The 27511-nt window shown below is 40.0% G+C and overlaps 1 protein-coding gene across 3 annotated transcripts in view; it reads right to left on the bottom strand.

Annotated features, from left to right (window-relative positions):
• The window catches only part of LOC126260132 (RNA-binding protein Raly-like), a 442780-nt gene that overhangs the window by 277205 nt on the left and 138064 nt on the right, over positions 1-27511 (bottom strand). For 2 of the 3 annotated variants that reach the window (XM_049957377.1, XM_049957379.1), the window contains exon 1: positions 21817-22043. The exons of the other annotated variant lie outside the window; for it this stretch is intronic. The gene's annotated coding sequence lies outside the window, so the exon portion shown is untranslated. Of the gene's footprint in view, positions 1-21816; positions 22044-27511 lie in introns of those variants that run through there. 3 annotated transcript variants of the gene reach the window in all.

The following is a 27511-nucleotide window of genomic DNA, read 5'->3' as shown; positions in this document are numbered from 1 at the left end:
TACATTGCTAAATGAAATAATAATCCAGTTAATAACGACATACTCTTTCAGTGGAAGACAAGAGGTCTACTCATTAGCATTATTTTTGTTTCTTTCTCTGATGCTGTCACAGCGCACTCGGTATGTTGCCCACGTTTTAGCTTCTGTACTGTTCTGTTGCTTGTTGTGTAGGCGACAATTCTCAGAATATCAGATCTGTACTGAATTTTACGCGTACTCTGACGTACTCTCTAGAGCTTGTTATTTCTACTTCAGACATCGTCATTTCTACTAGAATCGCAACTGCAACGAAGTCCAGCAGAGACAAAATATACATTGTCTAGGCTTTCTCGCATTTACAATTGCCGTACCTCTTATGGTTTACTTGTTTCTTCGAGTACTGTATTTAAATTCTCCTCTACTGAACTATACACAACGCATTTACTTAACAACCTGGTTTGTCGTTTGTAATATCCACGGCGGAAAGCCCTTTGACTACGTGTGTGTTTAACAGGAACACTATAATTAGAAGGAGCTTAAAGGGCAGAACTAAAGGTCGTAGCTCTTCATATTACATAGTTAGGGGATAGCGCAACGTTAGCCCTTGTGTCACGTTATACACTTCTCGACACCTTTCAAGGTATAAACTACGTGTCAATATGTTGTCTCGTTTTCCCCCCGTAGAAACACGAGCAACATTTGACAGCAATTAACTTAATTCATGGGAGTCTTCTATAACGCGTAATTACATCGCAGACGGTACATAACTACCGAAAACCCCACTGTATATCGTCAGCCATAGGAGACAGGAAATGCTCTTCTACGTGCTTCATTTTTCGCTTTATGACCGGCTCGCGAAAACCCTATTTCCGAAATCAAAACGCATTGTCGTCGTTATTCGATAGGAGTTTGCAGCCTGTATTTATATGTCACACAACTCCTTTTTTATATTGCCATAACTCTCGTTGATTTACTTAATATATATTTTCTGAATAATTTAGCTACAGGTACAGGTCAAGAACAATTAATCAGCGAAATAGTACTGTAATTCAGATTTTTAAGCATATATTTTTCGTTTTGTGCACTATCTCATTACATTTTATTCCCGAAACAATACCTGTCAGGTTTCCGTGTACGGTAGATAATAGATTAGTAAGATAACGCCCTTGAGAAATCCAAAGTGTTTTCTATATAGAGCAAAAAATATTTTCATGTCTATACAATCCTTTAATGCTTGTTACTATTCTCTGCAGATATTAACTTTCATGATAACTTCCCAGCTAACTGCAATTATATTCGTTGGAAAAGTTTCGGTAAAATAAAGTTACATACACGTAGGCTGTCGTTCTGAAGAAACTAATTTGATCAATATCGAACAATCATTTGACGTTACGGTTCATGGTAGGCCATTCCCCAAATGTTTATTTTGTTGATGATACAGTATTTGTCAGGTACTCCCTTCAATTTTCAACAGTTTCATGTTAACAAGAAAGGCTTTACTTTATTTTCCACTTCAGCAAGAAGAATGACATCTAGTGAGTTTTGCACTTACAATTAGTGTACACACGTTTAGTGGGCCGAACCACGTAACTGTCTATAGCATCGTAGAAACGAGGACAATGAACATCCAGAGGCTTTATCGTCGTCTCTTTAACGTTTACGTCGTCTGTAGACGATTTTACGGGAAGTCTCGCACTCAACTTGAGAGACACATAAAAGTCATTCTGTGTTTGATGAAGATACCAAACCTCTGGATTATTGCAAAAGCTCTTAAGTGCTATGTGTAATGCTGTTTGGCTGCAACGTAACAAACCCATTATCCATGTCTTAAAAGTACATGTCAGCTCTGGAAATTTGTTGTGTCGTGCAGTAATGAGGGTGACATTCTGTCAGTTTTCCTGCACGCTGAACTATGTGTATACGCATACTTCACGTTTGTAACAATGTTGCCCATAAAAGCTGGTTTCGGAGCAGTACTGAAGTCATATCTGTCGGGAATTGAAACTGGGGTCTGATTTAGCTAAATAAATCAAGCAGATAGCAAAGAGAACGACCGAACATTAACAGTCTGAGGTATGTCGAATGATGTACAAACGCAAAGAAAACAAATGTCACATTTTCTTTTGTTTTAAGATTTACATATGCAGTATTTTATTTAGGGCGCTATGCAAATAGTTTTATTGGGGATAAAACAGTCTGCTGCATGCTTTACAAGTGATTCTGTGTTTAAGGAACTTTGGCCGTTTGAATCAACTGCCTCTCTCTCTTTTGCTGAGCTTCTCCACCTCTGACAACACTTTCCCGCCCACCGGGAAAATGTCACACGTTTTGTAGTATCTACAACGCCACCGGCAAAATATTACAAGTGGTGTCAAATCTGTTGTCTCCGAACGCCACAGGGAAAATGTCACAAATTTTGTAGTTTCAGTTGTCTCTCAACACTGCGTGGTCCCATTCCATTCGTCTGGGACTCTTAACACCCCGTTTTGCCCATTGTGAGCTTGCTTTCCGCATCCTATTGGTTTACTAATTGTGTCATTCTCTAAACCTCACCTCTCCTCCTGTGATATTTCAAACATTCAAAAAAACAAAGCACACCACCCAATCTCAAGCATGGCTACATTTTGATTCTGTTCATAAACATCCGTCAGCTTTCATGGAAAGAACTTCGCTGGCAAGTTCACTATGACGGCGAAACAGGCAGCTTTAATTATCGACTGGCTCAAAAATGGCTCTGAGCACTATGGGACTTAACATCTATGGTCATCAGTCCAATCACCGACTGGCCAGTCGACTGTTTATTCACCCATTCGGTTTTTTCAGGCCAAAGGAACTATTTTGTACGGCCGCGTTGAAAGTTATACGCACATGTTAAATTAATTCAAGTTTTATAAGAAAATATTATATTGAACCAGAGATGGTCAAATATAGTATCGATTGTGTAGTGAAGTCGCTGCTCAACAGCGAACGCTGATTAAAGGAGTTAATGGGTAATATGTTAGAGTAACTTGAGATCTAGTGACGAATAGAGGACTCTCAAGTGTAAAGACGTCTTGTATCTGATGTGTGTTGGATATATACCAACCTCATACGAGCAGTAATGATTTTTTATTTGCAAGATACTATGATGTTCACTAACAGTAAAAGGAATCTCAACAGAAGTTGGAAATAATTAAGGTAAAGAAAGTTGTTTTGTTACTTGTGCAATGCGTGTATTCTTAAGTGTTGACTTAAGCACTCACATACAATGATTTTGTAAAGGTAATTGTTAATGTATAATCGGTTTACTGAGTGTGTTACTTGTGAGCATTATTAATCGTCAAAGAGTCAACATACAACTTTTAAAATAAGTGTCATATTGTTACTTACCGCAAGTCAATACCAGTTGCCAGATCCATGTCATTTTTGATTAACTGTTTTTTCTCAAGAAGTTGTTGTCTCAGTTATATTCGATTTAATTAAATTGTATGCTAAGTAACAACCTTGCACAATAGCTTCTTACTAACTATACAATGTCAAGTACTAACAGAGAGTGGCGGATTTAAAAATTTTGTTCCCCTAGGCAAACCCTATTATATGCATCCCCCCCCCCAAAAAAAAAAAAACATGGTTTAAATTCTAACTCTTACCCGATCACTTCACAATTGCCGTTTTGGATAGGAGCGCTATGAGCTGTTTCCGTACTCTGTTATTAGTTGTTCTGAAGGACGTGTCAGCGGTCTAGTCGCGCTCAATCAAACTGGAATATGGTTCCTGAACTGTACTTGGTGTACGGCAGCGGGTAAAACAAACCTAAAACTGCATTGTGTTAACAAGTTCTTCCGTCGAAAGACATCAGAAACGAACACAACGAAAATTATTTTTCTTTTATGGCCTAAAATTTCAGCAGAGAGTCTAGGAGACAACGGATTTTTGTAACATATTCACTTTTAATATGTTCTTTTACATGAAACCGTTGAAAATGAAAATAAAAAAGTTGTGTTACGATATAGAAATTGAATCAAACGTGTCATACATTAGAAATCAATACGTACTTTTACACAGATGCGTTCAAAACGAAAATTAAACTGTCGTTTTACGATCTAATAACTCGAATGTGTAGCAGATGAAAAACCACGTTCGGTATTAACACGTGATCTATAGGAAAGTGTAAGAAATGAAAATGAAATAGAGATTTCGGTGCACGAACTAATAACTAAATACAGACGAACAAACACAGAACTGGGTTTGATATTACATAATTTTACAGACTATTATCGAAAAATCATACTTGTTTCTATGATGTAATAGTTAACGTGTAAAGCAGTAGGGTCTGTGTAGCTAGCTACTGCATAATAAGTGTACACAATACCTTTAATCCATGTAAGGGCTGAACAGTTTCGCACTGCAGTTACTGCTCGCACCATAGACCTTTACAGCGCCGAACGGACTGGGTCATTCGAGTATTGTTTAGTAGTGTTAGGCACATTCGGTCGCGTCTGCACATAAACGACGTTTAGTTCCGCTTTCTTCCATCGGCAATTGTAAAGTAAACAGGTAATACGTAGTTTGTAAATCCAATGAATGTGCTCTAAGTTATAATAAATATCACATAATAATCTTAAATTTTTAAAACTAATTTGAATAAATCAACAAAATCACCAGTCAGCAAAGTTTGCGTCTGGCTTTGACGGCAGAAAAATCATTGGTCATATCCTCACAGTTCAGACGGTTATCAGTTAGGAGGTCGGCTTCGATGTGAAGAATGGACAGGGCCTTCAATACCTCAGACAACGTAGAACGTAGGTACGTTTTCAGTCTCTTAAGAGACGTAAACTAACGTTCTGCTGAACAATTTATAAGTGCCATACATAGGAATATTCTAAGAGCAATATCAACATTCGGAAACACGGACTGTAGAATCTCTTTTCGTAAAAGTTTACTCATTTCGACTGGTATATCACCAATCTCAGAAGGTTTCAGAATTTCTGCGAAATGTACACATTCACTAGGGACGAAAATTCTAAATCTGTCATATGACACTTGGAGTTTTGTTGCACGTTCAGCAATATCGTGAGGTTAGCTGTAGTTAAGGTTACTGAACACTGTGATGGAGTCCAACAGTGTTCCACAGCTTTCTTTCCTCCTTACTAATTCGGCATACAAGTTGTCGAGTACTGGGAGAAATGTTTCGACTCTAAAGTTTTCCCTTCCAATCAGAGAAAGTTCTTCAGAGTCCGCTTCTTCGTCATCATGAAGTTAGCGTTTTCGTGATCTTTTATAGGTGCATTCATAGCCTATATCAGTCACAATCTCCATGGATTTATTTTCGTAATAGTCGAACATATCACAAATACATGCTATAAATCCTACAAGTGATTCACATAATTCATGCTCTATTTTAGTATCAATATTTACTCTTTGCAATTTCGGATTCACACTATTAAAACTCTGGAGTATGCCCTTCCAAACTGTCATCATGAGTACTGTTTCTAGTCTGCTGAGTTGATTCAATAAAGCTAAAGCCTTATTTCGCACACGTGGTTTTTCAAACGTATTATTGACAATATGTATGAGGTCATTGATAACATGCTACCAGTTTTCATGTAGACTTACATACACCTCTTCTCTTGCTAACCAACGTGTTTTGATAAACTTTTCACCGTTTTGCTTCCTGGTTTAATGAAAGAAAGAAGTTTATCCCAGAACTGTGTAGAAGCAGAGAAAAAATTATTAAGGTTTTGCACTAGAATGAAAAATGGACGTACTTACCGACAACAGCTTGCAGCGCTAGTGCCGACTAAATTCAAAGAATGTGCTGCACAAGGCACATAATGCGCTTTCGGATTTCGTTCTTTAATACGTGTCTGCAAACCAGTGTAGGTTTCTGACATATTACCTGCGTTGTCATATGACTGGCCTCTACGGTCAGTAATATCAATGGAATTTATAGACAGGACCTTTAGTACGACCTCAGCTAAGTTTCGGACTTGTGTCCCGGGTTTGGTAAAAACAGAAGGAAACGTTCAACAAGTTCACCATTCTCGTTCACATATCTTAGTATGAAAGACAGTTGATCAATATGTGAAATGTCCATAATAGAATCTATTATTATAGAGAATTATTTGGCCTGTTTATTTCACTTATGATGATTCTTTTTATTTGTTCAAAAAGAAGCTCTATTATTTCATCACAGATAACTTGTATGTCCCCGCCCTGAATTTCCATATCGCTCTATGTGCTCTACGAGAAAAGGATCGAATTCGGCCATAAGTTCAAGAGACATCATAAATTGATCATTATGTAATGAATGGAATCTTTCAACGTGTCCACGTAGGGGAAGGTAAAATACATTTTTGTTCAAATATCTGGTTTTATTGCCTATTGATCTTCTTGAATTAGAAAAATCACCGTTACAATTTTGATTAATGCCACGTTGTAAGAGAATGTCGATTGTTGATTCATTGTCACACCATTCTGCAGAATCAACACTGAAAGATTGTATAACTCTAATTTGCTTTGCTGAATTGCGTAAGATTGTGACTTGAATTTGGTATGCTGAAATCGGTGCTAATGAAAGTGAAAGCGGGTTATAAGCTGTTGAGCTGTCTTGGGAGGTTAACCGTGCGTTTACTGGGCCACTGTTTCAGCAGGTAACTAGTCTAAGTTTACCATATTACCAATCAGACTATCATTGATTATAATCTTTTACAGTCATACAACAACCGGTAATATATCTATATAAAAGGAGAATTTAAATAAAAAGAAAGAAATCAGTTTATATTTGCAAATTTATTTTAAAGATTGTTCATTGAAATTTCAGCATATTATACGTGAGTTATAACTGAGCTGGTGCCTTATTTACGATTGTGAGACTGTGAGATTGGAATATTACGGAACACATAAAATATGGAGTCAAGATTGGGAGACTGGATACAACACTGCATTCATAAAACAACACACAAAGAACATTGAAACGCATGCAAGAGAAAGTTAATCACTACAAACAGATTCAAATTTTTCAGTTAAAGAGATTACTTTCATAGCACAATCCTGTCCGTCTTGTAATTACCCTTCACGTGGTCAACTTGGTTTACAGAAAGCGTATAACTCCGCAATAATTTAGATAATAAAAATAAATTAGATCAAAAAGCAAATTACAAAACAAAAACCTCGAACTGGTTACTAACGTCTTACTATTAACCTGATGGGTCAAACAGTTATATAAGCACGTGGTACTGGTCTCACAAAGTACACGCCACGTGGGTTGAACATAAAGAAAAGTTGGTATATTCAAAATCTTTTCAAGACGATACGTTATAATCACACAAGCATTTGCATTTAAGATTGATCTTACTTAGAGTTACTAACCAACACGTGGTTCCACTTTACTCACAAAGTAGTAACAAAGCAACTACCGCCAAATAATCTGAACTGGACACGAGAATCACACTCCGCTGCAATTAAAGATAACCTTAGCTATTTTAAAGCTAACCCGAAATAAAATGATTAAATTCTCAGTTAAGCTGAACTTAACAAATCCATTGTCCTATGGACTTAACAGACACGCGCTTGGCCCGAGATCTTACCACTTCAGACGCTCGCTACCGCCAGACTGCTACTGCTGGACTGCCCTGCGCTACTACTGGACTCCAACTGCCTACTCTCCAGCTGCCAGACTCCCACTGAACTCCCAGCGTGCTCCCGAGAGTCGCTCACAAAGACCAACGGAAGGCGCCAGAGGGGCAGCTTCCTATACCAACATGACAGGGGACGGACCGGACCATACTAAGAATGGAAACCTCTCTGCTTTTAGGAACCGTAGCTACCTGTTTCAACGTTGGTCCTACTGTTCTCTAGCAGACAGCCTTGTCTGCTACCCTCAAGCATGCAGCTACAAACACATTTGATCATTCATCCTCTCACACAGAAGGGAAGGGGGATGACAGTATCTTATCATACACAGTATATAAAAGAAAGCGGATGTAGGTTCCGTATGAGACTGTGTGACATGAATTACATATAAGAATTACATATAAACTGTGCTTTAAAGTGTAGTAGTGTGAGAGATCGTTCTTGTTTACGTGTAAAAGTAACACGTTCCACTACTCAGTCTCCTCCCAGATAGTCAGAAACGCCACAGTAAATTTAGAAGAGGAATTTATTCCTTAAAAGACAACAAATTTGAGAAATTAAACATGAAAGGAATCCAACAGAGACCTTTCATAACACTAAAGAGGTTATTTCTTTTTGTAATGTCTGACTCGACACTTAGTTTTTCATGAAACTCGAAATCAGGGACAATTTGCTTTTCTTCATTTTTAACTATTGTTTCGTCTGTATTTACTTCTCTAACAACAGCTGCAGTGCCACAAACATCATCTGTATTACTTGAACTCGAAGTCGAACCAACAACATTTTTTGCGAAAAATTTATCTACTCTGCCAAGCGTTTTTAGAACATTGGCTTCTCGTTCCGCCTTCCCTTCGATAATTTCCTAAACGCCGCCCCCACTTAATTTTGCACGTTTGCTTTTCTCACTGTTATTCATGTTGAGGCACTTATAAAATTGTTAACCAACAGTCAAACAAAAGAAAAAAAATTGTAGAAGGAAAGAAAGAAAGACTGTATCCAGTACCAATCGTACTACACCACACATAAGCCTAAAGCGTTTTAAACACGGCACACGAACATAAACATTTTTCCTTTAAACGTGCAGCAATGAACTGAGCAACTCGGATTGCTCGACGAACTGTACTATGAAAGAACGACAATGCAGAATAATTTAATTTCGTTGTCGCTTGTTTCTCTGTTGTCACTGAACAGTAGATGCTCACCTGCCGATTGGAATTCGTCTCGTATGGAAAACAGGACAGTCCCGTTTTTGGCTTCTGTTTCCCGCGTCGCCGGAATTGTAGCTGGGATGCAAATAGGTTCTGAATATTCTTGACACTGCCTTTCTAATGTAAAAAGCAAATAATTTTTGCAGTTTCTTGCAGTGAGGTGTGCTGGATCGACTCTTATCCCACTCATTCCTACAACATTTTAGCGTTTTCTGTGGGCAGAAACAGACAGGCTACAATGTTTAAGCAGTCTTGTTCGCAGCTGATGTGGTGTGTTGTCAGTTGTGTGAACACTGGTGGTATGTCTACACGAAAATGCACCTTCTGTTCCAACATCTACATCTACATCTACATGATTACTCTGCAATTCCCATTTAAATGCTTGGCAGAGGGTTCATCGAACCACAATCATACTATCTCTCTACCATTCCACTCCCGAACAGCGCGCGGGAAAAACGAACACCTAAACGTTTCTGTTCGAGCTCTGATTTCTCTTATTTTATTTTGATGATCATTCCTACCTCTGTAGGTTGGGCTCAACAAAATATTTTCGCATTCGGAAGAGATATAACCTTTCCTCGAATAAAAATTGCAATGCCACGTACTATTCGGTTGCACAGCATGGGAACTTTGATATCGTGCAGTCTGCAGCACAATAAATGAGACGAACGAAAGTTGGTTTCTTCTTCTTCCTTTGCCAAAATAGTAACTAAGTAAGTAAATAAATAAAATTTTTAAACTGTTGTGAAGTGTATTTCGTATATTTTTGGATATTCTGCTTATGTTCTTTTCGTACAAGCATATGTTTAAAAATGTAAAATATTCCCAGCATCAACATGTTTTGTTAAACGGATGTCATTAAATCAAATCTCAGATATTGAAGACCACAGAGCTTTCACATTAATTACAGTAATGGAGGGCTGACTCGATACTTCCCCGTAATTTATACCAGAAATTTAAGTAGCGTCGGGTTTTACTTACTGAGGCCCACACATGTCACAGTATTTAAGAAACCATTGATTAGTTTATCACAGCTTTTCAGGGGTCCCGGTATTTTCATGGGGAACATATGGTACGGTCAAGTAGAAAAATATTTGTCGTTTGTAAGTGCAGTTATTTTAAAATGTAAAAGGTTAAAATCAGTACAGAGCAAAAAATGCCGCCCCTCTTAAGGTGCTACTCCTAGGCCCTTGCCTAGTGGATCTATATGTAAATCCGCCACTGCTAACAGATAACAGTGCGAAAAGCGTTACCATTGGTTATTTCAGGGATAGCATTCAATTAAGCACAGGCACCATTATTTTCAAATTTGTTTTATTACCAGGGACAATTTAAAATCAATAGTGTTGCACCAGATTCAGTTTTTGTCTTACGAAAATTCAAGGAGTTTTGATTTGGTTTAAAATTATTAACAATTATCTCGCTGCTAAATTAAATTTCCACTCTCGCAGTCAGAAGCGTTCAGCACAGGACAAAGCGCGTAAGAGACAAAGTACACGTTCACATGTCATTCCCATTCTAATAGCTGTCAGTTACGTAATTTCAATAACATCTCACACGTACATGTCTCAGCGTGAACTACACGAGTGTTTTTCACTCACTCTCGGTATTTGGGTGGTTTCACTTAATGCGAGACAATCGACTGACAAGTCTCTGGTGGTTACGTCGGTTATGTTGATGTTACCACTTAGTCTACGGTTCTGAGTGATTTCAGTTACACACTTTTACAACCTCTTCGGCTACACATAAACCATTAGTACGGTTGCCGACTTCTTTGGATAGAAATAATATCTTATTTCAAGTAGATGAAGTATTTACAAAATTTATGTATTTATTTACTTAAATACGAATTTTTTGTAATTTAAGATTTAAATATGGATTGGTTTTAAAAGGTTAATATATGGTGGTACATTACTTTTTTATTTAAAATTTATCGAAGCTCTACTCCCACAAGTTTGTACCCAGTATTTATACACTATGTGGTCAAAAGTATCCGGAGACCTTGCTGAAAATGACTTACAAGTTCGTGGCGCCCTCCATCGGTAATGCTGGAATTCAGTGTGGTATCGGCCCACCCTTAGTCTTGATGACAGCTTCCACTTTAGCAGGCATGCGTTCAATCAGATGCTGAAAGGTTTCTTCGGGAATGGCAGCCCATTCTTCACAGAGTGTTGGTCTGAGGAGAGGTATCGATGTCGGTCGGTGGGCCTGGCACGAAGTCGGCGTTACAAAACATCCCAAGGGTGTTCTATAGGATTCAAGTCAAGGCTCTGTGCAGGCCAGTCCATTACAGGGGTGTTATCGTGCAACCACTGCGTCACAGGCCTTGCATTACGAACAGGTGCTCGATCGTGTTGAAAGATCCAGTCGCGATCCCCGGATTGCTCTGCAGCAGTGGAAAGCAAGAAGGTGCTTAAAACATTAATGTAGGACTGTGCTGTGATAGTGGCACGCAAAACAACAAGGGGTGCAAGCCCCTCCATGGAACACACGACCACACCATAACACCACCGCCTCCGACTTTTACTTTTGGCAGATGACGTTCAACGGGTATTCGTCATAGCCACACCATGCCATCCGATCGCCACATTGAGTACCTTGGTTAGTCACTACACACAATGTTTCTCAGGAGTTCAATCGTTCGATGTTTACGCTCCTTACACCAAGCGAGGCGTCGTTTGGCATTTACCGGCGTGATGTGTGGCTTATGAGCAGCCTCTCGACCATGAAATCCAAGTTTTCTCACCTCCCGCCTAACTGCCATAGTACTTGCAGTGGATCCTGATGAAGCTTGGAAGTACTGTGTGATGGTCTGGATAGATGTCTGCCTATTTCACATTACGACCCTCTTCAAATGTTGGCGGTCTCTGTCAGTCAACAGACGAGGTCGGCCTGTACTCTTTTGTGCTGCGCATATACTTTCACGTTTGCACTTCCCCATCACATCGAAAACAGTGCACCTAGACATGTTTAGGAGTGTGGAAATCTTGCGTACAGACGTATGACACAAGGGACACCCAATCACCTGACCACGTTCGAAGGCCGTGTGTTCCGCAGAGCACCCCATTCTGCTCTCTCACGATGTCTAATGACTACTGAGGTCGCTGATATGGAGTACCCGGCAGTAGGTGGCAGCACAATGCACGTAATAAGAAAAACGTATGTTTTTGGGGGTGTTCGTATACTTTTGATCGCATAGTGTAATTCTCTTTCGGTAAATGCTGAGGTGACGAGAACAGAAAGCTTGTTAGTTATAATTATTTTCAATTGTTTGTTGACTTGTATCACTTGCTCTTTAAGTATATACTGTCACCTCTCGCGGTAGTATATTCTTCCTGAGATACTTTTTATCATTCGTTAATTTTCTTCGAATTCCTTCAGTTAACATAGTTTCGGGGAATTCGTCGAAATAGACGTATCTTGAAAGTCCGTTTTCATACAGTCACATGATTTCATTAATTCCCACACCGCTGAGCCTTTCGGCATTTTGACCCAGACACCAAGTTCTATTTAAGTAAAAGGCTTTTCATAAACATGGACGAAAACTAAACTAAAAGGTACTTACTAGCAGAAAATATCGGGACGGCAATAACAGTGACGACATGCGATAACAGATTGTAGTCAACAGTCAGGATTTAACAATGCCAAAATGATCAAACGCTCCCGCGCAGTAACCAATACGCGGGGTATCAGGCGATTCGAAATGCTTTACCTCGCAGCGGTGCGCGAAAGTTGGTTCAGACTGTCCAAACCAGGGTCGGCCACAGCGCTACGTGCGAAACCGCAGGCGAGAAGGCCGCGAGGGCCGACGCTCGGCCTGTATCGGCTTTGCTCGGTCCTTCCCGGAAGTGCCCTGTAGAGCGCGGCGTTTCGTTTAGTTCTGCGGCATCGTGGTGTCGCTCTGTTTACCTTTCGCTGTTGTTTGTGGCATGGAGCACATTCATAGGTTCCGCGGCTGTTTGCACAAAAAACAGGCAGTTAACAACCAATCGTCACAGGTCTTTAAAACTGAATGGGAATGACTGAACACAGGAATGAAATTCTCAATATCTATTGTTCAGTCACGTAATGGACAGATACTGCAAATTTGCTGTGAAACGACATTACGATACAATGTAGGAAGAATTTAAAGGTTCAGTTGACAATGAAAGAGCAAATATTTACAATGATCTACAGGCGAGATTCATTGTTATGTGTATCAAGAAGAACCTGAGCACTTGAAGAATTTGGTGGTAGGAATAGCAAAATTTCCACTGACAGCTGCAACCATATTGGATGAAATTGAAGGAAAAGTACAGTGACTTTATACAGTGCTGCAAAGTACGTCGATTACGTGAAGAGACATGCTGGAAATGTTCTTTTTTTTTCGATTTAAAACCTGCTAATGTTCAGTTTATGATGGAAAAAGGAATGCACGAACGAAAATTTCAACATGCAGAACAGATTACAGATCTTGCATTTTAAATGGACTTGACTGCACACTGTCTATTGTGGGAATTGCAAAGTAAGACTCAAGTTATTTCTGATTTGATTCATTTAAAAGAAAATCGCATTTTAGAAAGGACTAATCCCGACAGAGTCCAGTTCCCCAAGCTCCCCGATGTTAAAGAAAATGTGAGACTTTAGAAATTCATCGTCACCGTTTACGGGCCATTTGCGAGGCTGGTTGCCGTTTCAGTAGAAAGTGATCATGTGTATGTTCAGATGTAACTGACTAATATGCAGTGTAATTCTCGTTTTAAAGACAAATCCTTTTACGTTAAAACTGCCCGAGACAGACTGTTCTCCTCTTGGAAGAGTTTTCATGTCTGCATAATGAGTTGCGAAAGTTCCATAGTTATTTTTTTTTCGATCAATGTGCATGTGAGAAAGACCTTTTTTCAAGTACGAAAATAAATAAGTCATTATTATGTGGCAACTGCAGTAAGAAACTTGTGGTATTGTTTGCATCTGTCCAAATGCCAACAGCCTGAACTCGATTAAAATTATATTATGTTTTCAGCGCGCCAAAAATAATTAAATAATACTGACAATTCGTTGTGGTTGTCATCTACATTGTTGAGAAATGTGAAATACAAAAACTGCCATTTAAACGCAGCGAGTCTACAGTTTCACCATCTTCTCCCTCCTCACGCTCAGATTGTGTGGCGGTGGGGAAGTGTGCAGCGAGACTGAGCGCCATGACACCGCGACAGGACACTGCTTGTGAGACAAATTCTTGACTCCTCCTGGTTTACAGTAATGGCTACAGAGAGGCTTAACTGTGGAAGTGAAGTACCAATATCTTAACGAGAACAGTACTTCTTCATCCCTATGAAACAATACTGCTACCTTTCAGAGGGTGTAAAGTGTAAACATGTTTGTCTGCAGGGTATAATTTGGGTGTACATGGCTGGTAAGGTAATTTTCTGTACAATATTTTCATCTCCCAACCCAAACAAATGGTTGAATTTGTGTTTACAGGCTGGATTCAAATAATTTTTAGTTATTGGTCATTTTCACAGCGTTCTGGGTGCAAATAGTCCCTAGAATTTGGCCGTTTTCCTTTCTCCTTCACATACCACAATGAGAACTTTTAATTTCAACTTTGTACCCTGAACAATACATCATCTTAATTAGTTATGAGTTAACCGTATCATCAAAAACTTAATTTGCAACAATACAGTAATCACCCTTAAGTGATGAAAAGAAGAAACATTCTATTCACTACATAATGGCATGAAATTTATAACGCTTATTTTAACTCTTGTGTTTCCACAGACCTCTGGGTGGTATGCATAACCCAGCTGCATACTGCTTTTTTAGTTAAACTAATGAAATTACCAAAAACTGGTGTCATTCAGAAGAATGAATGGATATGTGAATCAACTAAAATGTTAAAGAGTGGTTTCAGTTGAAAGTATGAATACATGGTTCAACTGACAGAAAAATTACAGACTGGTTTCACTTGAAAAGAAAGAACGACTAATTAACACGCAAAACGGCAGTGGACTGTGTCAACTTTTTTCATTCAGCTGCTGAAACACACTGGTTTCACTCAAAAGAATGAATAATTCAACCAATATATAAAAGTACAACCCAGTGAGTTGATTCTTTTCCAGCAACTGACTTAATCGATCAGTTTCATTTGGTTGATCCCATCACTACTGATTTGAAATTAACCAGCGTCATTGGCTTGCCTTAAACGACTATAAAGGTACAGTGCATATATTATGAAACATGTGGAAAATTACAGGTAATGATCACACACCATGGTTACAGCACAAATGGTTGTCGTACTGTTACACCATATTAAACAATTGTGTGCCAGGTAACAGTCAGCCACAAATGATTACTACATATTTGTAGTATAAAGTAAGTTTTTCCCTTATTCTTCATACCTCAAATTGTTTAAGTTGAGACCTTATGTTGGGCACAAGGCCTGCGACCACTGTACATATAAGCAACTGAGTACATTCTTATGAACGCTATAGGCCGCTAATAGCAAGAGCTATTGCGCAATTATGTATTGAACTTTGCTTAAACTTCTCATAGCTATAGTGGAATGCATTCTTTTCTGAAGCTCTTTTAGTGGTTTTTGCCGGATTTTGACACAATCTGAAGCTTTGGTTCATTATAAACGCCAGTACATCCATTTACCACGACACGAAGGTACTTGCATTCGTAAAAAGGAGTATAGTGATACTGCTACAATATATAGATAAGTTACATATGAAAGGTTACACACTAGCACGTTACTCATGCAGAACTAATATGGAGAAATAAGTAGTTACATATATTAGGACAGAACACAAGTTCAAAAACTCTGAGACAAGCAGATTTTGTAATGATCACTATACAGGGTTGTGAACCTACGAACTAATACTGAAAAATAGTTTACTTTTAATTGTAACGACATCTATTTCGCCATCGGGATATTTTGTACTATTTATAAAGAATCTGGATTCCTCACCACACTATCAGACAGCAGTAAGCAGTTAATAATTGTGGTGACATACATGTAGGTTTTATAAAAGATTTTGATACGAAAAAATGAGCTAGATGCCTTACTTGGATCCTAAAATTACTTTCCAACATCGGTGGATATAGATGATAGGACTACTGTTGGAAGAAAGTAGCTGTTTCCTCAGCAACAAATACTCTCTTTCATCATGATGCACAATTGCGACATATAAGATAGTGCTGTACAGTGTGGATAATCCTCAGTGGACATCAGTTAGAATAACTGATGACTCCAGCACAAATGTTTTAAGAATAGTTTACAAGAGATAACCTGGGATTAAATTTACAATGAATCAGATTCTAACAAAATTTAATATAGTCCATGAGAAATTCATAACATTATTTGAATACAGTTTCTGCATAATCACCTTTCCACATAATCAGAAAGTACATTAAACAGGTATGTAAAAAACCATGAATGAGCAGAGGGATTAAAGCATCCTGTGAAAGAAAAAGCGAAAGGTATCTGTTGGCAAGAACAAGTACAGATCCTGTAATATTTGTACCCTACAAATTTCTAAGAAAAGTTATTAAAAAATCAAGGAAAAAGCACATAGTGTCAGAAAACAGTAACTCTGACAACAGAGTAACGAAACGAGAGAGGACAACCAGGCACAGGACAGGATAACATTACTATTTAACTCGGTATAAATGATACATCAAAAGTGGCAAATATATTGAATAATAATATATTCAATATAGTAGAAAGTATAGTGATGAACAGTTCAAGAGAAAAAATAAATCACTGCATCGTTAAAGCAAGTCTTATAAAATTCAGTCATTATATATTCTCTCAAAAATAAAAGCTCATATGGTTTTGATTGTGTTTCCAACAGAGCACTAAACATTTGTTCCCACATAAGTAGAACTGTCTAACCTGAAATATGTAATGTGTCACCAATTGAAGACATTTTTCCAGGGAGACTGAAATATGCCATTGTGAAATACCTCTTTAAACATTTGACAGAAGAGATGTCAATAACTATGGACCAGTTTCACTTCTGACACCACATTCCAAAATTTAGGAGAGGGTGATATATTCTAGAATAGTATATCACCTGAGTAACAATATCTTCAGGAAATCACAGTTTGGATTTCAGAAGAATATAGCTCTACTGAGAATGCCATTTACAAGCTTCACTCACAAAATTTTACAAGCATTAAATAATGAAATAGCGTCGATTGAAATTTTCCGTGATCTATCTGTGTGAATCACAGTATTTGCCTACATAAATTGAAGTTTCACACGATTGATGGTATAGCCGACTAATGTCATATCCAACCTAAAGAAAGCAATTCAACCACTGCAGTCTCGGGAGATTATTCTGGCTGAGGAGAAATCACATGTGGGCCTTCCCAAGGCTGAATATTACTCATTGTTACTCAAGTATGTAAATGATCTTCTGTCTAACATACAACAAGCAGAATTAGTCTTTTTTCGAGATGGCACTAGTATTGTGATCATTTCAAGCAAACATATAGAAAAAAAGGAAATGGTAAACAATGTCCTTGAAAATATCATTGACTGTTTTTTTTTTTAAATGGTCCCACAACATATTCAGTTCTGCACATCTAGGTGTACTAAATCAATGATAAGTGTAACACGTGGTGAAGAAATAATAAATAGATGGAAAATTCAAAACGTTAAGTGTCCACATTGATGAGAATTTAACGTGGAAAATGTGCATTTTATAACTCTTAAAATAATTTAGTTCACCCACATTTGTGCTTGAATCACTGCAATTCTTGAGGGGAGACAAATCAGTAAGTGGACATATTTAACACATTTTAATTCAATAACGTCATACGGAATAACTGTCTGAGGTAACTCATCTTTAAGAAAGAATGTCTCCATTTCATTCTTGAGAGTAATGATGGGACCAGAAGAATATCAAGATACGGCTGCCAACACCTCCATCCTTAACAACTGGAATCACGCAATCAGGATTTTAGGCTGCTTTTGGCGTTCTCCAGACGTCATCCCGGCCCGATTTTGCAAATAACGAAAACGTTGACTTGTTTGGTCATATGACGTGTTTCTACTGATCAACCGACCAGTATTTTTGCTCCTGACACCATGTTTTACGCTCCTTTGCGTTGGTTGTGGTCACTAATAGTTTCGGTATAGCAGCTCGTCCACCACGGATATTCACTTCATGGTGATCTCGGCGGACACTGTCGATAGATACGGGGTCTCGAAGATAGCTATTGAGCTCTGCAATCAGTTTAGCTGCCATAGTTTTGTGTTGTCTTGATACAGTTCGTGTTAGCGTAGGACATCTCTGTTATTTAGTTTTGATTTGCGCCCACTATTACGTTTATAAGATGATGTCTTTCCGTGTTTTGTGTAAAAGTTGCTCTTGAAACATTCAATAAGTCAATTAGTTGGCTGTCTTCTTTACTAATGCTCCAGGTAATCGGACACCTACAATCTATCCTCTTTTTAACTCTGTTATGTCTTTCATTGCAAATCGATCTCGGCCTCTGAATTCAAATATGAAGTGTGCACGACCCGTAAAAACCTGCACTCTGTCTAGTCCATACTGAATACGGACAGTTCAGCGCGACGCATGACTTACTTTATTTGTTGACCGTCAAACATAACCATTCCATTACTACCACTGTTCACATTATTTTACCTATCCCCCTTGCCCCCCCCCTGTATCTCCTCCGCCTCCCTATTTCTGCCTATCTCCTCTCCCCCGTTTTATTTGTCTATTTCCTCCCACCCCTCTGTCCATCTCCTCTTTCCCCTCCACCCCCCTCTCTCTCTGACCTTTAGCCTTGTTTATTATTGTTGCAAATTCTGATTCTAAAAGTAGTTCTCTAATCACAATCCGATAAGTCATAAAAATTTAACTTTTTGCAACTTACTTCGATTGTCTCATACTAGACTTCACAACAGGGAGAAGCGTCCCAATTAAACACTGTTTAAAATGTGATATTTTAAGAGAAAGTAAATAATCTCTCTGGTCTAGCAGTGGTATGCCCAGAAACGCAGTGAAGGTAATTTAAACTTCTTCCATCGCATATAACTTTACTCGCTGACTTAGATCTCACAGAGGAAGACAAAACAAATCATAATACTTTGACACCACACGAATATTTGTTTGATGTGATTAAGTAGCCACTGCGCACACGGGAACTAAAGACTATAAAATCTTATATTATGGCGAGCATTACTGAAATCACTGCTGCTCCTTAATAATCCATTACATTTAATACTAATTATTTCTGAAGATGCATGTTAGAGTTTCAGTGTAGTGTTTTTATCGCGTCCAACACAAGCAAGAAACGTAGGATGGGTATACAACAAGCATCGTTCTAATATGCTGTCTGTTTCTTAAAAGAGCATAATAGTTTCTATCAGATGTACTTCTGTGATAAAGAAAATTTTGAATATTGTCGATGACTACGAAGAAATGAATTAAAATTTGTGTTGGGGCCAGGACTCGTAACCTGGTCTTCTTGCTTGCTAGGCATAAATGCTAACCATTACACCACTACAGTACATTGGCCAAAAATGCTTTTATGAACTACCCAAGTTGAGTGCCCTCCCCGACACAAACTTCAATTCATATCTTCCGCTTATTTTGCCCTACATTGTCCCGGCCGCAGCACAAATTGCAATTCATTTCTTTTGCTTCGATCATTGTCGTAGTTAATGAAGAGACTTAAATGCCACAGGGAAACATTTAACTATAAGATCTATTGTCGATGACGTTGCAATCGTGTCAGCGACGGCAAAGGATTTGGAAGAGCAGTTGAACGTAGTGGACAGTGCAATACTTAAAAGACGAGCATCAGTAAAAGCAAAGTAAGGGTAATGGGATGTAGCTGAACTAAATCAGGCGATGCTGGGCAACTAGACTAGGGAAGTAGTTCAACAGTTGCCATTAGGGCAGCAAAATATCTGATGATGGCCGAAGAACAGAGGATGTAAAATGTAGACTGGCTATGGCTTGAAAAGTTTTTGTAAATGACAGAAATTTGTGTTTCAGCTTGCTGAAACGCTTCCTGCACATTGTCGTCTGATGTCGTTGTAGATGGTGTAATTTCACGATCAGCACCACCCCAGCCTGCGCGGCCGTGTGTGTGTGTGTGTGTGAAATCTTATGGGACTTAACTGCAAAGTCATCAGTCCCTAAACTTACACACTACTTAACCTAAATTATTCAAAGGACAAACACACACACCCATGCCCGAGGGAGGACTCGAACCTCCGCCGGGACCAGACGCACAGTCCATGACTGCAGCCCCTTAGACCGCTCGGCTAATCCCGTGCGCGCCCGTGTTCAAATTGTTGGCATCAGTTCATTCCGGTTGCACTCAACATTCCATTTCGTCCTTGTACCACCAGAATTTCACTGTTGCAGAGCCTTTCTACTCCTGTTGTCGGTATCGCAGCAGAGCGGCTGCTAACCCGGGACATGTTCTCTCTTCTGTTGTTCAATGGCCTTAGCTTGGGATGACATGTGTAACGTACAATACTATCTTAAGTCCTTACGTATTATGCATATAAGTATAGGGAATGTCACTATAGTGTAGTCTTGTAAGGAAGTGAAACACAGACCGAAAACACTTCAGAAGCTTTTGAAATGTGCTGCTATGGAAGAATACGGAAGATTAGATCGGTTGTACAAGTAATTAATGAGCAAATACTGAAGTAAAATGCTGTAAAAGAAAATTTGTGGCACAGCTTTACAAACAGAAGGGCTCGGTTGGCAGGAAATGTATTGAAGTATCAAGCAATCGGTTACTTGGTAATGAAGGGAGCGTGTGTGTGTGTGTGAGATGGCGGAGTAAAATTTGAGATGGAAACCAAAGGATGAATACAGAGGACAGGTTAATATGGATGTAGAAGGCAGTAGTTACTCTGACAAGGGGAGGCGAAAACGCTAGGAACACGAATTTGCTTCAGACTTTGTACACGTAGAGAAAGTAGTAGGGTGCACTACTTTTTATCCGACTATGTCAATCATGTGTCTGTGCAAAGGAACCGACCTTGTGGCCGTGTGGTTAGCGTTTCCGGGGGTTGTGGACGAGGCGACTGTGTGATTCCTGCTCCCATGTATTTAAAATATATTTTTTTCATCACTGGTCTCACAATTTAATTTGTACGACATTTGAGAGGTAATATAATTTAAAAAACACACGTAAATTTGCATGAAGTTTCAATTTATGTTTTCCATGTAAGCGTGCCAAATAACATGCTACAACGTGTGCTGCCTAGAGTACATCCGACAATTAATCCTACATCACTGACACTTACAATATTACTGATTTTGAATAACGTCATTCGCATCATTATTTATCGAGGTCTGACGTGGGCTTTACAAACCTGTCCGTCGCCCTTGAAAATTCAATTACAAATAGTAAATAGTCAACTAACGTAGGGAATGCACTATAACTTCCTGAAAATGCCTGTGGTTTTTTTTTTCATTATGTTACCTCTAAAATGTGATACAAAATAACGAGACCATTGTGAGCGTTGGCAGGACTCCAACCACTGCCTCGTCCACGACCCACATGCTGCGGACGAAGGCTAACCACACGACCACAATGAATTCTTAGAGCATGCAGCTAAGTACAGATATGTTTTGCACATAATGGACGCGTAAAACGTTTTCGCGATTTTCTGGAAAACCTGGTAAACCTTACTACTTTCTCATTATGATGCTTTAATGGCCTACTAAAGGTGTACCAAGATTGAAAGAAATCTGTGATCCCAACGACGTGGCCTCCCCTTGTGAGCTTGTGAGATGAATAGGCTTGCACAGCTTAGACTATGGTGGAGGACAAGCATCAACCCAGTCTTCGGACCGAAGACCGTAACAGCAAAAAGTTTTAAAATGCGTTTCGCTTATTATTATGTAAAAAATAAAATTTCGAGATTCCAGCTGATTAACAGTTTAGTGTAGACAGTTAGCAGTATTTGATGGCTCAGTATCAACAGGGAGAACGTGACTCGATGGTGTTACCTCATTGTCATCGACAAGCGTGTCCAGCTTACCGGGTCGGCCGTCCACTGTTGGTGCGCAGCGAAGGCGCCGGTGTTTGCTCCTGTCCGGAAGCGGGGCAGCGTGCCGGATGTGGCTGCGGTCGGCGGCTGCACGCAGGTATCACGTAGTCCGGGTGTGTGCGCGAATCACGGCTCACTCGCCACGGCGCTCACGCACACACCTGCCGGGCGCCGCCCGCCGCCGCCGCCAGAGGCGCTGCCGGCGGCGGGCCGGCCCCCACCGCCGCAACCCAAACACTGTGCCTTCGCGGCGGCTAACTTTGGCGGCTCCTGACTCACCTGCTGGCAGAATAGCCGCGCGCCGGCCGTTCTCGGGCGGCTTCCTCGTAAACAGAGCCAGCCGCGGCACGCCAGTCTGCTGTGGCCGCCGCCTGCCAGAATGTGACCCACTTTCCCAACCCCGATCGCTGTCGTTGGCCCGTGCGTTGTTGTCATTGCCATCGAACCCGCTTTCATTGCCCTTCCGCATGTTCTGGAATGTGACGTACTAACTAGGCGGCACTACAGAGAGAGGAAATCTGAGCATTGGGACAGGTAACTGACAAACACAGAGAGAAGGTTACAAACGGCACAAATACAACGTTTTTTTTTTTCAGTGGATTATTGTTGCTGCAGTTGAAAGTGTCCTGTAGCCACCTTTCATTAGTCCGGCAGCCCACTTTCACTGCCATTTCTCTTTCTTTTCCTTGTTTCTCTTTTTTCTTAACTCTCATACTGGTATGATTGAATGAATGTCGTTGTGTGTCACGTTGCTAGACGGTGGCATAGCCTGCTGCAGAAAGTCTGCGATAGTCATACAGATTCAGTAGCAATTGTACAGAATAGCCAACTCTAGTAGTAGTCAACGCCCCCCCCCCCCCCCTCATGAACCATGGACGTCGCCGTTGGTGGGGAGGCTTGCGTGCCTCAGCGATACAGATAGCCGTACCGTAGGTACAACCACAACGGAGGGTGTTGAGAGGCCAGACAAACGTGTGGTTCCAGAAGAGGGGCAGCAGCCTTTTCAGTAGTTGCAAGGGCAACAGTCTGGATGATTGACTGATCTGGCCTTGTAACAATAACCGAAACGGCCTTGCTGTGCTGGTACTGCGAACGGCTGAAAGCAAGGGGAAACTACGGCCGTAATTTTTCCCGAGGGCATGCAGCTTTACTGTATGATTAAATGATGATGGCGTCCTCTTGGGTAAAATATTCCAGAGGTAAAATAGTCCCCCATTCCGATCTCCGGGCGGGGACTACTCAAGAGGATGTCGTTATCAGGAGAAAGAAAACTGGCGTTCTACGGATCGGAGCGTGGAATGTCAGATCCCTTAATCGGGCAGGTAGGTTAGAAAATTTAAAAAGGGAAATGGATAGGTTAAAGTTAGATATAGTGGGAATTAGTGAAGTTCGGTGGCAGGAGGAACAAGACTTCTGGTCAGGTGACTACAGGGTTATCAACACAAAGTCAAATAGGGGTAATGCAGGAGTAGGTTTAATAATGAATAGGAAAATAGGAATGCGGGTAAGCTACTACAAACAGCATAGTGAACGCATTATTGTGGCCAAGATATATACGAAGCCCACACCTACTACAGTAGTACAAGTTTATATGCCAACTAGCTCTGCAGATGACGAAGAAATTGAAGAAGTGTATGATGAAATAAAAGAAATTATTCAGATAGTGAAGGGAGACGAAAATTTAATAGTCATGTGTGACTGGAATTCGAGTGTAGAAAAAGGGAGAGAAGGAAACGTAGTAGGTGAATATGGATTGGGGCTAAGAAATGAAAGAGGAAGCCGCCTGGTAGAATTTTGCACAGAGAACAACTTAATCATAGCTAACACTTGGTTTAAGAATCATGATAGAAGGTTGTATACATGGAAGAACCCTGGAGATACTAAAAGGTATCAGATAGATTATATAATGGTAAGACAGAGATTTAGGAACCAGGTTTTAAATTGTAAGACATTTCCAGGGGCAGATGTGGACTCTGACCATAATCTATTGGTTATGACCTGTAGATTAAAACTGAAGAAACTGCAAAAAGGTGGGAATTTAAGGAGATGGGACCTGGATAAACTGAAAGAACCAGAGGTTGTAGAGAGTTTCAGGGAGAGCATAAGGGAACAATTGACAGGAATGGGGGAAAGAAATACAGTAGAAGAGGAATGGGTAGCATTGGGGGATGAAGTAGTGAAGGCAGCAGAGGATCAAATAGGTAAAAAGACGAGGGCTAGTAGAAATCCTTGGGTAACAGAAGAAATATTGAGTTTAATTGATGAAAGGAGAAAATATAAAAATGCAGTAAATGAAGCAGGCAAAAAGGAATACAAACGTCTCAAAAATGGGATGGACAGGAAGTGCAAAATGGCTAAGCAGGGATGGCTAGAGGACAAATGTAAGGATATAGAGGCTTTTCTCACTAGGGGTAAGATAGATACTGCCTACAGGAAAATTAAAGAGACCTTTGGATATAAGAGAACCACTTGTATGAACATCAAGAGCTCAGATGGAAACCCAGTTCTAAGCAAAGAAGGGAAAGCAGAAAGGTGGAAGGATTATATAGAGGGTCTATACAAGGGCGATGTACTTGAAGACAATATTATGGAAATGGAAGAGGATGTAGATGAAGATGAAATGGGAGATACGATACTGCGTGAAGAGTTTGACAGAGCACTGAAAGACCTGAGTCGAAACAAGGCCCCCGGAGTAGACAACATTCCATTAGAACTACTGACGGCCTTGGGAGAGCCAGTCCTGACAAAACTCTACCATCTGGTGAGCAAGATGTATGAAACAGGTGAAATACCCTCAGACTTCAAGAAGAATATAATAATTCCAATCCCAAAGAAAGCAGGTGTTGACAGATGTGAAAATTACCGGACAATCAGTTTAATAAGCCACAGCTGCAAAATACTAACACGAATTCTTTACAGACGAATGGAAAAACTAGTAGAAGCCGGCCTCAGGGAAGATCAGTTTGGATTCCGTAGAAATACTGGATCACGTGAGGCAATACTGACCTTACGACTTACCTTAGAAGAAAGATTAAGGAAAGGCAAACCTACGTTTCTAGCATTTGTAGACTTAGAGAAAGCTTTTGACAATGTTGACTGGAATACTCTCTTTCAAATTCTAAAGGTGGCAGGGGTAAAATACAGGGAGCGAAAGGCTATTTACAATTTGTACAGAAACCAGATGGCAGTTATAAGAGTCGAGGGACATGAAAGGGAAGCAGTGGTTGGGAAGGGAGTAAGACAGGGTTGTAGCCTCTCCCCGATGTTATTCAATCTGTATATTGAGCAAGCAGTAAAGGAAACAAAAGAAAAATTCGGAGTAGGTATTAAAATCCATGGAGAAGAAATAAAATCTTTGAGGTTCGCCGATGGCATTGTAATTCTGTCAGAGACAGCAAAGGACTTGGAAGAGCAGTTGAACGGAATGGATGGTGTCTTGAAGGGAGGATATAAGATGAACATCAACAAAAGCATAACGAGGATAATGGAATGTAGTCGAATTAAGTCTGGTGATGTTGAGGGTATTAGATTAGGAAATGAGACACTTAAAGTAGTAAAGGAGTTTTGCTATTTGGGGAGCAAAATAACTGATGATGGTCGAAGTAGAGAGGATATAAAATGTAGACTGGCAATGGCAAGGAAAGCGTTTCTGAAGAAGAGAAATTTGTTAACATCGAGTATAGATTTAAGTGTCAGGAAGTCATTTCTGAAAGTATTTGTATGGAGTGTAGCCATGTATGGAAGTGAAACATGGACGGTAAATAGTTTGGACAAGAAGAGAATAGAAACTTTCGAAATGTGGTGCTACAGAAGAATGCTGAAGATTAGATGGGTAGATCACATAACTAATGAGGAGGTACTGAATAGGATTGGGGAGAAGGGGAGTTTGTGGCACAACTTGACCAGAAGAAGGGATCGGTTGGTAGGACATGTTCTGAGGCATCAAGGGATCACCAATTTAGTATTGGAGGGCATCGTGGAGGGTAAAAATCGTAGGGGGAGACCAAGAGATGAATACACTAAGCAGATTCAGAAGGATGTAGGTTGCAGTAGGTACTGGGAGATGAAGAAGCTTGCACAGGATAGAGTAGCATGGAGAGCTGCATCAAACCAGTCTCAGGACTGAAGACCACAACAACAACAGTAGTGGTCAAGTAGGCAAAGAGGTTTGCGCTACTTGTGAGAAATATACCTGCGTTAGGTTGGTGGCGAAAATGGCATGTTTGGGTTTTCCGGGCCACGCGGAGCGTGTAAGAGGCTGGAGAAGAGAAAGGGAGGCAGTCTGCCGCCGGTACGGGAAGCGTCCACAGCTGTGCTCCAGTCGAAGAAGGGTGAGTTGGACTGACCGCGTGGCTCGTTGTTACTTGGAGAGAGGAGAGCTGTTAGCTTTTGGTCTCGCTTTTCAATTTTGAAAGATTGCTTTGCCTTGTCGCAGCAAGGAATGCAAAACTTTGGCAGATTTTTCTTTTAGTAAATTTCTGTAGCACACTTGGATCCGCCGGAAGAGCGCCACACAAAGGTGTCGATAAGAAGTGAGCACTCGCTTCTGTATGAATGTCTGTTTGCCTTCAGCTGTGCCTGTATAAGCTTTTATTTTTCTAAATATTAATAGCTTTGCCTTCTCGCAAATTTTCCTTGCTTCATGTATCTTTGTCCATGGGGAGCCAACCATGTGGTTGAATATTAGAGTTTGTTGGGTTACCGTCATCACTAACTGTCCGATCTCATGTTTCTTTTAAAGAACGTTAACTGTTCATGATTGTGTAATGTGATATTGTTGCAATTTGGCCACAATACATAGAAACTGCGTCTCGATAAACCACGTGGGCACGCGGGTGTACTGCGAAATGTGTACCGTTTCACGAGTTATTGCGATCAGTTATCAGGCAACAGCAGTTGTATGAATGATTCACACCAATGATTTTAGGTGTAGATTATAACGGTGAATGTATCGATGCTTTTCTTTAATGTCTTAGGAATTAATGTTATCAGGAATTGTGTATATGCCTGACATCCATATCTTAGGAATAAGTGATTTTATCCACAATTTTCTCTTGTATTCCGAGGTTGCGTTTTTGCACCTAAACCACTCACCTCGTAGCTTTCCCGTTAGCACATCCAACGCGTTTCCTTACGCACGGGTCCAGTGAGTTTCCCCATTTATTTTAAAACAAATGCTTTAGATCAAGTCTTATTCTCAGATGTGTTGCTGGGAGCTGATCTTATGCACAGTTTTCATGCATTTTTATTTTAAATTTTTGACTCTAGTGAATAGTGCACGAGCAATACTATTAATTACATCGCATCCCCTATGAGCGACATCACAATGTGTGAATTTTTATGAGTTTTTGCTCTGTGATCAAATTAATTTATTTTCCGACTCGGCCAAACCTTTGATTAGTTGTATGGTTAGAGTCGGTGGCGACCCTAATCTTAACGTAATAACCCATAGAAACAGGTTAGTTACATAGTGTCCACTCCGAAGACTGGTTTGAGGGAGCTCCCCACAAACCATTTCATCTCCGAGTAACCGGTGGCATGTACATCAACTGACACTTATTTACTGGGTTACAGCTTTGATTTCTCTCCACAGTTTTTATTCCAAAGATCCATTATCAAATAGATGTTCCTTGGTGCCCTAGACTGTCAAGTTTTCCCACAAATTTCTATTCTCGACATTTCGATC

Source organism: Schistocerca nitens, chromosome 5, assembly GCF_023898315.1.
Source record: "Schistocerca nitens isolate TAMUIC-IGC-003100 chromosome 5, iqSchNite1.1, whole genome shotgun sequence".
Classification (NCBI taxonomy): Eukaryota; Metazoa; Arthropoda; class Insecta; order Orthoptera; family Acrididae; genus Schistocerca; species Schistocerca nitens.
The sequence above is the reverse complement of the archived record's forward strand: the minus strand, read 5'-3'. Positions and strand labels throughout refer to the sequence as shown.